Source organism: Crocodylus siamensis, chromosome 9 (assembly GCF_052110815.1).
Source record: "Crocodylus siamensis isolate JL-2025a chromosome 9, ASM5211081v1, whole genome shotgun sequence".
Taxonomy (NCBI): domain Eukaryota; kingdom Metazoa; phylum Chordata; order Crocodylia; family Crocodylidae; genus Crocodylus; species Crocodylus siamensis.
In genome coordinates, this window is record NC_143403.1 from 71,301,063 (window position 1) to 71,312,252 (window position 11,190).

The 11,190-nt window shown below is 45.3% G+C and overlaps 1 protein-coding gene across 1 annotated transcript in view; it reads right to left on the reverse strand.

The window, feature by feature from the left end:
- The window catches only part of CCDC63 (coiled-coil domain containing 63), a 45,710-nt gene extending 34,548 nt beyond the window's left edge, over nt 1-11,162 (reverse strand). Inside the window, exons 1-2 of the mRNA XM_090063233.1 lie at nt 11,069-11,162; nt 7,655-7,711 (exon numbers count right to left, since the gene is read on the reverse strand). The gene's annotated coding sequence lies outside the window, so the exon portion shown is untranslated. The remainder of the gene's footprint in view (nt 1-7,654; nt 7,712-11,068) is intronic.
- Nucleotides 11,163-11,190: the final 28 nt, after the last annotated feature.

Consider the following 11,190-nt stretch of genomic DNA (forward strand, 5'->3'; position numbering starts at 1 on the left):
CATACCATTATAGCTCCAAACGTTACTGATGATCATAAAATTATCCAGCTGTGTTGAAAAGCTGGACACAGCACTCCCCCCTATTGACTGCTCATAAGTAAATGAATCTTTTGTTTTCCATGATGCCATTTCTCCCCTTCTAAATTTAGTGATTGCAGAATTAGAAATAAAATACAACATTTGGTGCAGTGTTTTCAGTGCCATGCTGGCTTCTATTTTTTGCTAAAATCATCACGTGAGTGAGCTCAACATTCCATATTTCTAGCCTATTCCCATGATCGAACCAGGTGTAATGGTGTGGCATGATAACAAATCACAGTCTTGAGAGGCCCCATGCCTGGTCCCAGATGCTTCCCTTCATGCAGGAAGACAGTTAATGGAAAGGGCATGCTGATTCTGAATACTCCACAAGGCTACCCAACAACCCCCTGAAGAGGCTAGGATGTCACCATTAGGCAAGTAGCAAGATTGGCACTTGCAAAATCCCTATGGGGCGGGAGCAGAGCTGGAACAAAGAGGTTGTGGAATCTCCATCCTTGGAAGTTTCCAAGAGCAGTTTAGACAAACCCATGAGTGAAGTTGTTTAGATAGGGATGATTCTGCCTTGAGCAGAGGCTGCATTACACGAACTCCTGAGGGCCTTGCCAGCCTGCCTTTTCTATGAATCTATGATCCCAGAAGGAAGCTGTTGGAGATTCAGGGGTCAATTTTCAAAGTCACCAATCAAGTACCCCAAGAAATTGCCCTTCTGTGCCTCCCAGAAGCACAGCAAGTGGTGGATATGCCAAGCTGCCATCAGTCCAACCAGGATCACTATATGTGGATCAGTTCCTGTTCCCAGAGGAGCATCCTCTATAGTGTGGCTGCTCCCCAACTCTATTCTTCCTCCAGCCCGAAACTCTTCCTAAATACCCATGGCACCTTAGTCATGCTGCACTGGTGCAGAGGGGGTTCTGTAGGTGATTGAATATTTCCTATGTGCCCCAGACTGTCACTGAGGGTGGTCTGAGCAGAAAGAATGTAAGCTCAGTTCAAGCCTTGACTCATAAAGCTGTTACTGGGATGTCTCACAGAATGTCTCTCTCCTCATCATGAGGCTTCACTACAATAGCCATCATCCATGGAAACAAAAGTAGGAATGTACTGACAACTCAGCTGAGATGTGCAGGACTGGGCTATCCCAGCAGCTGACCCAGGGATTTGGAACGCATTACCGTAGGAGCTGAAAATGCCCACAAACCTGGCTGCATTTAGATGGAAATGCCAAACGAATCTGTTTGCCATAGCTGACCCCACAATATACATTAAAATCTAAGTGCACAGTCTGGGAAATAAGGGAGAGAACCATAGAACAATTCCCTGTAAGCTTCAGGTGATTTGGGCTCCACATTCTGTGATGAAAGACAGAGTTGATAAGAGAGGATAAGAAAAAGTAAAAACCAGATATTAAAGATGTCACCGGCTCTGGTACCAGTAACAGCACTGAGGATTCGAGTGGAAATGACTGCAGTGCTTGAGCTCCTTTTACGCTTTTTATGTTGGTGGTTCCCTTTTAATTTTCCTCAGTAAGACAATGAACTCAAGTCAATTCTACTTTCTGTTTAGGATCAGTTTGCTGTTTTAATTCTGCACTTCCACAAGCATTGGTAACAGCTATAAAACCCACCCAAAATAAATCTCAACTAAAACTACATTTGGACTTAAGCAACTGGGTTAGCGAGTGTGTGAGTAAAGAAAAGCTGATGGCAAAATTGTAATTTAGTGATGAGATGTAGTGATATACTGTATTTGGATGCTACTGAGATCCTCAGACAAAAGCCGCTCCAGCTATAGGACAATCTTATTTTTGTAGAAAAGACAGATTGGCCAAAACTGTTACCATCTCACTGAATTCACATTGACACAGAACTTGAATGTGTTCCATGCACTCTAGATGAAATTAATTATTCAGATGGCCAGTCCATAGTTTATGCACTCCTTATGTTCTACTGAATCAAAGGCCTTGTTTCAACCCCCTACACCAGAGCAATTTTCACCCACTGTGCAACAACATGCAGGCTATTATTCATGAAAACAAGTAAAACATTTTTTAATACTGAAATAACTAAGAATAAAAGTTAAGATAACTTGAAGGGTACCAAGAGGAGGAACCCTAATTAATGTGAAAAAGTGATTAAATGGATCCTTCCCATAACTATCTACAAAGCTTGTTTTTTTTGTCCCACAGGTTTGTTTTTTTGAATATCCTATTCCACCTCTAATCTCCTGTTTCATGTTGATGAAAAGATGTTGTTTCTGTTGTGCTTGTCAGCATGCATCAGATGCACTTGATCAACACTTACCATGTGTTTTGACCAAAAGATTTGTGATATATCACAAAAAGAACAAAGCCGAAGACTTGCAAATTAAACAGATCAGTCAGTCTCTCCTGGGGAGTGACCAAGAGCCCCAAAACAGGGCCCTGCACTGACTCTTACACTGCACACTCCAAATGCTGAAATCAGGCTACATGGTTGCTGCTCCAGGAGTGCCAGGGACACACAGCCCCACAATGAGGCACTCCCTGAGGGCACTCCTGAGAGCACTCCTGGTGCTGCACCAACACAGCAAGCAGTGTGTACAGAATGGGAGCAAGTGGGCTGAGTGAGGGCTTGTTCCTTAACAGTGGTCTCATGACTGCCAAGGAGTCATCGACACTGCAATCCAGAGATGAGACTGCAGCCTGGCAAATCGTACCTGGGTTAGCTCTGCACTAGCACCAACAACAAAGCAACTGCTGCAACACATGCTCCAGCAACAAAGTACTGCTTTCCTGACTGCACAGAGCTGCTATAGGCAGACTGCTCCAAGTATCTGCAAGAGCTAGTCCAAAGCTAACTAACATCTGGCCATCAGTTGCAATCACACTTCTGGATCTCAGTGTAGACATAGCCCTCCTATCAGAATGATGAAGGTCAAAGTGGATTTGCAAGGGAAGATTAGCAGACCTGTCAGACCAGAGAGAAAGTGCATTTTTTTCTGTCTTTCAGGAACATATTGTACTTTGCTTCTGTTGACACAACACCAGGGCGCATCATCCAGCCAGTCCAGCACAGGAGATGGGAAAGTGTTTTCCCCCTGCAAGGTTAAACACATTTTGCAGAACTATCCAGCCCTAAAGGCCTAAAGCAGAGTCCTTATTCTACCAGTTCAAGCTTTTCCCCTGGGCCCCTCTCACCACAGTAATTTCACACCACCCTATATGTAACTATTATGAAACCTTCTTAGTACACACCTCAAAGCACTTCTCTGTTAAGGTTTCCTTGTCTCTTACAAACCATCCTTCCCTCTGCTGCTAGTACAAATAACTCATTGGAAACATAATACTTAAAACTGTTTGCAAAGGCATTTATGTATAAGTAGGCAATCTTGTTCTTTTCTTATTAGTGGTTGTGGTGAAATAGCTGTTCTTTGCTGGGAGGCTTGCTGAGACTTTTGCCTAGAATTTCCTATTAAATCTCCTTCAGAGGAGGGCAGTCCTGCTCCCACTGCATTCAGCAGGAAGCCATGCCTGTGTGCAGACTGGGGGTGGGCTCATGACAGTGCTGAGAGATGACAAGAGGACTAGGTGTCATGTTTACCTGCCAGTTCAGGATTTCTGTCAGGCAGGGTTTTGGCACTGTGTCCCTGCAGATATGAGGAAAAGCTGAGCAAAAGGTTTGGCCCATCTGAAATGGGACCAAACCAGTTCAGTGCTTGTCCCTCAGAAGGATATAGCACCATTGAACACTGTAGGGAAGAAGGAAGCAGCACCGTGCCTAGCAACTGAAATCAAATTATCTTGGGGTGAAATGGCTGCAACTACCTTACAGTACAGAGTAGTGCTACCCAGTGGGTCACAGCAGACTCTTTCTAGCTGACAGAACATGGATTCAGAGTGCAGACCACTGAGTCGCTCAGAAATCCCCCAAGGGACTTCCTCTCCAGACATTGCTTCCATTTGGTTTCTTGATCACCTGATGTGAGCTGACCAGAACCCAGCCTCAATATTATGGCTGCAAGGTTCAGATATGTAGGCAGCAGAATTTGCAAGCATAATTTCTTGAATCATTTCTGAAAATTGGCCACATTTCACCTTTTTGATCCGTGTGCTTAAGAAATCCTGTCTTCACAGAGCAAACAACTGGAGTAGAGACCCAAGGCTTGTGTTCTGCTCTCCCGGGAGGTAGATGCAGCCTGGCTTGAACTAGTCTGAAATGTTCGTCAGCCTGATCCTATAAAAGGCAAAAACCAAATTCTGAGAGACGTCAGCTGAGAGAGCATTTCCTCTGGGTGTTGGGAAAGCAGGAAACTCCAGGGCAAAGAACCAGCCCGTGACAGCATGTCCAGAGTGTACAAATGAACTTAGAGGGCGCAGGGATCCAAACCTGGCTTGAGTCACAAATTCCTCCCAAAGCATTCATATACCTTTTGGTGCAACATTACGTAACATCAGCCTCGCTCTTGAAAATCTGCCAGCTTTCACTAATAGAAGAGCTGAAAGGAGGAGGTGAGAATAAAAACAAATAAATACACGCACACAGAGGCAAAATAGAGGCAGCTACCTACACACTAGGCCAGCTTCTCAGATTGTCAGCAGGAGAGGAAATGCAAGGTGCAACAGTTATTTGGGACTGACACCAGCATGAGTGGGATAGGAAGTACATCCACAGGTCTGGCTCTCCTAAGTTACTGAAGGTGGGAATCGCCATGCACAGAAGGACTCACTCACATCAGTGACCATCTTGGGTGGAGAGATGAGGGCTCAGTCTACCTAGATCAGCTCTTGGCTGCTTCTGGGTGTACTCATGCTTCTGGCTCACAGATTATGTTCTTTTAATCAATCGTGAGGAATTTCTCTCCTCTCTCAATTTCTTGTAGCCCCTGACTTTGGGGTCTCTGCTTTCTTGAGAACCACTGTTGTGGTCTTTCTTTGCTGCCGGATTCCAGCCTGACATTCCTCTGTGGCATTCTGGAGCCTCTGTCACTAGGGCACAGAAGAGCACCCTCTTCAAACTGGGGGAACAAAACTCCACGTGAAATTTACCTGCCTCCTATTTCAGCCCAGCCAGATGAATGACCCAATTCTCCTTCCTTCCTACCATCAGTCAGGTAGGATGCCACTCCAGTCACCAGCTGTGCTACATGGGTGTCAAATCCATCTGAGTGGAGGGGAGGAGGCCACATGCATCATAGCAGCTGCTCTATCTTCCTAGCTGTGCAGAGCACATTTCATAGAGGCTCCAAAGCAACACTAGTTTACTGAGCAGCCTGGCAGCCAGAGCAAAGGCCACTACTTTAAGTGCTTTCTTCAGTGGCAGCCGGGCATCCTCAGCTCAGAGTACAGCATTCGCTTCAGACTTTTTTCTGTGGGAGAATACAATTCCTCAGGTAAAGGTGCCTTCAATAAAAGGAGGCATGAAAGTGAGCTTACTCTGTTAAGTGCTTTCTACTCCTGCCCTGCCCACATTTCTCTCACACAAGCAGAGGAGAGAGAAAGAAGAGCAGCGGTCATAGCACATGCTGCTCTGTGTGGGTTTCTCAAGAAACACTAAGCAGCCCTTTGTCTAAGCTTTGCCATGCTGTGTGTATTTTTTCTGCGGTAATCAGCTAAGCACTATGGAAGCCCACAAGAGTTTTTTAGCCACAGCTACAAAACTGAGACTTTGGCTGAACAGAGATTCCTGACCTACAAAGGGAGTTTGGTTACCTGCCAAAATAATGTCAAGCGATTCATTACAGCTGTTCCCAACTTAATGTATGACAGTCTTCCTTAGCCCTATTTCTCCTCATACTCTGAACGACGGGCTAGACCTTCACTATGCTTGGCCAGAGGAGCTCGGCTGGGGCCTGACATCAGTCAGACGTTCCCTGGGACTGATCTTCCACAAAACTAATAGATCTATCTCGGTGCAATTGGTTTTTTGGTAGAAGCCCTGGTGTGGACACAGTTCTATCCGTGTAAAGGTGGCTCAGGCCACATTTACACAAGGAGTGTAGGAGTGGTACAGGTAACACACGAACTGCCAGCATTGTCATTTTGCTACAGCACATACACACTCAGCTGCCTTAGCCAAGCAGCAGGTCCCCACGGAAAGTGGCTGCAGCAGCAAAAGGCAGAGAGCACTATGAGTAGGCATCCCAGCATCCCCTGTGCCACTCACTGCCTTGTCTGCTATTTTGCAGTGCATTGTAGGATACCTGCAGACCACGAAGGGATTATGAGCACTTATGTCGTTTTCCCATAATTCCCTATGGTCCCTCCCACAATGTACTTTTTCCAAGATAGTTTCCAATCTGGTTACCTTCTCCCTGTCAGAAAATGGGTGCTTAACCACAGAGAGGAGTTATTGTGTCTTGTTTTTTAAACTAGGCACCTATTTCTTACAGCAGAGTTATTTGCATATAGAAATAGTAATTTCTATGAGGCTTTTAAAATTAATGAAGCTAAACTGAATTAAGTGCCCTCTGATTCCAAATAATGGTGTGCACAGGGGTAGGCTGCACTTTAGGTAACCTACCTTCAATTTGGGCCTTGCATTAATGCAGATTAATTTTTCTAAGTTCCCTAGTGTAGATGTACCCCAGGAAAATGACTCTTAGGCAAACACAAAACTCCCTGTGGGAACCTGTCAATTTTTTCAACCACTTTTTTTTCAGATGTGCTCAGAGTTCTGCTGGCAACACTTTGTAGAGTGGAGTCAACCTAGGCAAGTACTCAACTGTCTTGTGAGCTCTTGTTCCAAACAGGAAGCTGACCTGTTCAGCCATAGGGTTGGGGGCAAAACCACCCCCAACCACTGGTTTCACTCCAGCACACACCTCTGTCTGAATTAAACTGTCACCATCTTAAACAAAATAGAAAACCTCAAGCTTCAGCAAAAGTGAATCCCAAATGAATAACAGGGAGAAAGTTTCCTTAGATGGAAAGAGCAGGATATATGTCTGTAAATAACAGGAGCCATGGAAACTTGTAATCCATGTTTAAAATCCAGCTTGCAAAAGCCAACATTTAACTCAACATTTTATTCTTGAAATGTTTGAAAATCCCCATTCTTTGTTTAACACAAACATACAGACTGTCATCAACTTGACAAACCCATGACCTCAGTCAAGGGAAATAGCAGGGAGTTAACATCTCTTGCAATCCTTACATTTAGAGAAACTAAAAATAAAAGAGCATTCACTGGGGGGGGGAGGGGCGGGAAATAGTCCCTAAACAACTCAGATCATAAGCAACCCTACAATAAATAAAACAGTGGGTGTATGTAAGAAAGGAGAAAAACTGGTAAGCAAAGACAGTTCACATTCAGTCGTCCAAGGAATTCTGCTCAGGCAGTGATTTATTTGTGGAATTTCTAAAGTGAAGGGAGGAAACTGTGCAAAGGTATCAAAGCTGTAAAGCAAGATAAATAGCATGTCACCATATATTTAGCAAACTGTAAAGCAAGCCTCAGAAAAATAGACAGAGGAAGGGAAATAGATGTAGTCTATGCTGGAAAGTTATTGAATGCCTACAGCCAGCATGCAAACAGTTTGAGGGATGGAGGGATTTCCCCCAGCTATTTCCCCTCTAGAAATAAATCACTGTTTTAAACAACATTGGGGAAATAATAATTTCAAGCCATTAAAATACCTTGGCTGAATCCCTCTTTTCATCAGTGAAGCTGTTGTTGGGGGACGTTGCCATTTTCTGCAAAGAAAAATAAGTTCATTTAAAAATATTTAATTTTAAAGTGGCTTTTTAATAACTGTAGTTCAGCATACATTCGATTCATATGAATTATGTATTGTTATTAAAACAAGGTTCATGTAGCAATGTAAATGTAAAAAAGGACTCGGCAGAAAAGGGTCTGATTCTGAAAAGGATGCTTCCTATCCTCCACCAAGACCACTGGGAATTGATGATGCTCTGCACTGCACATGGTTTGACTCAGAGTACAAAGGCCCAATTCTGCACACATGAACAACTTTCACATGTGTGAGTGGTCCTATTGACTTCCATGATTGCAGGACAGAGCCCTCAGAGACTGTTTCTGCACAGTGCTCAGCCCCACCAGTACCTATGGAAATCCATAAGTCAAAAGGACTCAGCACCTCAAAAAAGATGCTCAAAGAGGTTGAGACACTTGATCTGAGCCAAAAAGCTGAAAAGCAAGAGAAAATGATGATTTTTTTTGTTAAAAATGTGTCTTTTATATATATATATAGGTTATATATATATATAGGTTTTTATACACACACACCTTCTAGTCACTGTTCATTACCTACTTAACTGACCAGAAGAACACCTGTGCACCTGATACAATATATGCACCCACAGAAAATGCTGAAATACAGTACAAGAAGATCTAGAGACATTACTGGCAAGACAAAATGGGAAGGATTCCCTGGAAGTATGAGGCCTCTTTTGGCACACCTCTGTTGAGTTGAGGCAAGTCAGCATGTAAAAACTTGGCCCTCTGAATTAAAGCAGGGACAGTGAGAGAAGGCATACAGTAGGCAAGAATGGAGAAGCTGTTCCAAGGGAAGAAGCAGCATGAAAACAGCTGTAAGCTTATGAATGGAGTCGCACAAATCAATCTGGAGTAACCTCACTCTCTTTGAGGGGGTTACTTTGGATTGATATCAGTGGGATGGAGATTAGCATTTGGCTCACGTGCATTCATTGCCATAAGCAGTCACTTGGGAAAGTATAAAGTCACATTTGATAAGTGGCAAATGCCTGTGCTATAGATGGTCCATATCTATACCACTGCAAAGGCCTCTTCCTTATTGGCTTCTTTCCTGTTGCACACCATGTACAAGTGCCCAAGGTGTGCTGAGATGGCATGTCTCCTGCTTTATCACCACAGTGAACCTGAACTCTGCCCTAGCCTGACCAAGATAATGAGCTGTTATGATTATTATATAACTGTCAGTGTGAGGCATCCAGCTTACACAAAAAGGAGCAGGAGAGGTGGGAATTGAATTAACACAGTCATCCCTGTAAATTAAACTCAGAATAAATAAACCAATTAAACAATATTCAATCAGAGATGCAAAGAAGTGAGCAAGAGTAGAGGCCAGCACAGGCCAACTCCCTGCAAATGTAATTGTTTTTTTTCAATCTCTGGACTGATTTTAATTTTGTGTACGCCTCTGCCTTGCAATTGTGTTGCTGCTGCATGCAGAATAAAACAAGAAAACCCTGCAATAAACGTAACGTATCTAAAAATGAGCACACTGATTGCTGTGGCTGTCTCCTGAGGATTTCTGAGCACCTTGCAGGCATCCTGCAAATACTGACAGCTCCACGATGAGGTTCATGTGCATAAAGTTACTCACATGTATAAAGGGTTGTCTGCACAGGGGAAGCTACTGTGAAATCAGCCAGGGTGAGAATTTAAAGTACGGAGGCTATTCTGCACAAAGGGTCTTTTAGTTTCAAATAAAGGTGTTCATGCAGAAGGGCTTGTGTGGAATAGCTCTGTCTGGGGAGCGCTTGCACGTGGTTTAGCTCCGTTCACTAAATGCACAAATCCACTACCCCACACAGGGAGTGAATGCAGAATAATAACTGTACTTCAAATGCCAGCCCAACTTGATTTCACTACAGTTTCCTCAAGAAAGGCAAGCTGCAGCCTGACTAACTCTAAATGAGTCGGCATGGGCAGGTGTTTTGTAGGGCCATGTGAAGCTTTGGTCCCTGATTCATTCAATTCAGAGGAAATTTGGCCCAATTTGGTGGTTGAACGGAAACATTTGCCCGTGGGCAATGTCTCTGAATCAAATTGGGACCCTCTGAATGAATTCAGACATACAGACAGCTTTAAATATTTTTTCTATATACCTCTAGGTAGCAGGTGGCTCATGAACGCTGAGGTGCTGGGGCGCATGGAGCGTCCCACAGGAGCGCGGGGAGCTCCCCAGTGCACCTGGCAGCAGACTCAGAAGCTGACCAGAAGTGCTTCTGGTCTCACCAGAGAGCGTGCTGGGCCCCCCACACCCAACGGCTCGGCAGGGTGCACCAACTGCTGAGCTGGGGACGATGCGGGGGGGCTTTCGGTTCACTGCTGAGCATGTGGGGGCCCCCCCACTCCCATGGGGCACTCCATGCGCCCCAGCATCGCAGCAATCATGAGCTGCCTGCTACCTCGAGGTATGTAGAAAAAAACATTTAAAGCTGTCTGTATGTTCGAATCCATTTGGAGGGTCCCATCTTGATTTGGAGAGATTAAAGGGTCCTCTAATTCAATTTGGATTCTGAGATTCAGCCACTGAATCGGGTCAAATTCTTCATGATCTGTTGAGGTCCCTTCCGACCCTAGTGTCTATCAAATCAGCCATGTCTATGTCCAAATCACCGATTCGCCAAATCAGCGTTGAATCTTTAGATTCGGATTAATCAAATCAGGGAAAGCACTCCGAATCAAAGAATTGAATCGGCGTTCCCCGATTTGGGCCAAATCCAAATCGACTAGGCCCTGCTTTGCACACCCCTGCTGTTTCACAATTGATTTTCATTTTTTTGAGGTGATTTCTGTCCTTCGATGAGTCCTCCTGGTTCGCAAGGGCTGGACTATATTACCGAACTCAGCTCTAGACCACCTCATCCCGTCTATACACCCATTTCACAGATGCAACCGCTGACCCCACAGTCCCTCAGCAAATGCCATCATCTGACCCCAGCTGCTTTTGCCTGCCCAGGGCGGGGGGGGGGGGGGGGGGGGGGGGGGGGTCGAGGTCCCTTTCAACCCTGAATAGTATCAGTGAATCTATACACCCCTGCATCTCTCCCGGTGGGGGGTCCTGGGCGGACCTGGGGCTGGAGGAAGAAGGGGGTAGGACTTGCAATGCCCACTGAGACACTACCCCACGGGCTGATGTTTCCAGGGGCACATCCAGCTGGTGGAAGTGGGGGTCTACTGGCAGAGGCACAGGCCGTCCACCCTCCTCCACCTCCTCAGTGGTTCAGTTTAACCCATGCTAAACTGACCCGCTCCAGCTCCAGCTCCAAGCCGGGTCAGGGGGAAGGGCTATTGCGGGAACCCCAGCTATTACTCCGCACCTGTGCAGAATGAAGGGAGCAGGAACACGAATTCTCCACACCCACACTCGCTCTGAGGCGACTGCTGAACGGATCTAGTCCCCTCGCCCCGCCCCCTGGGGCGGAAGGATTCGGTGCAATGG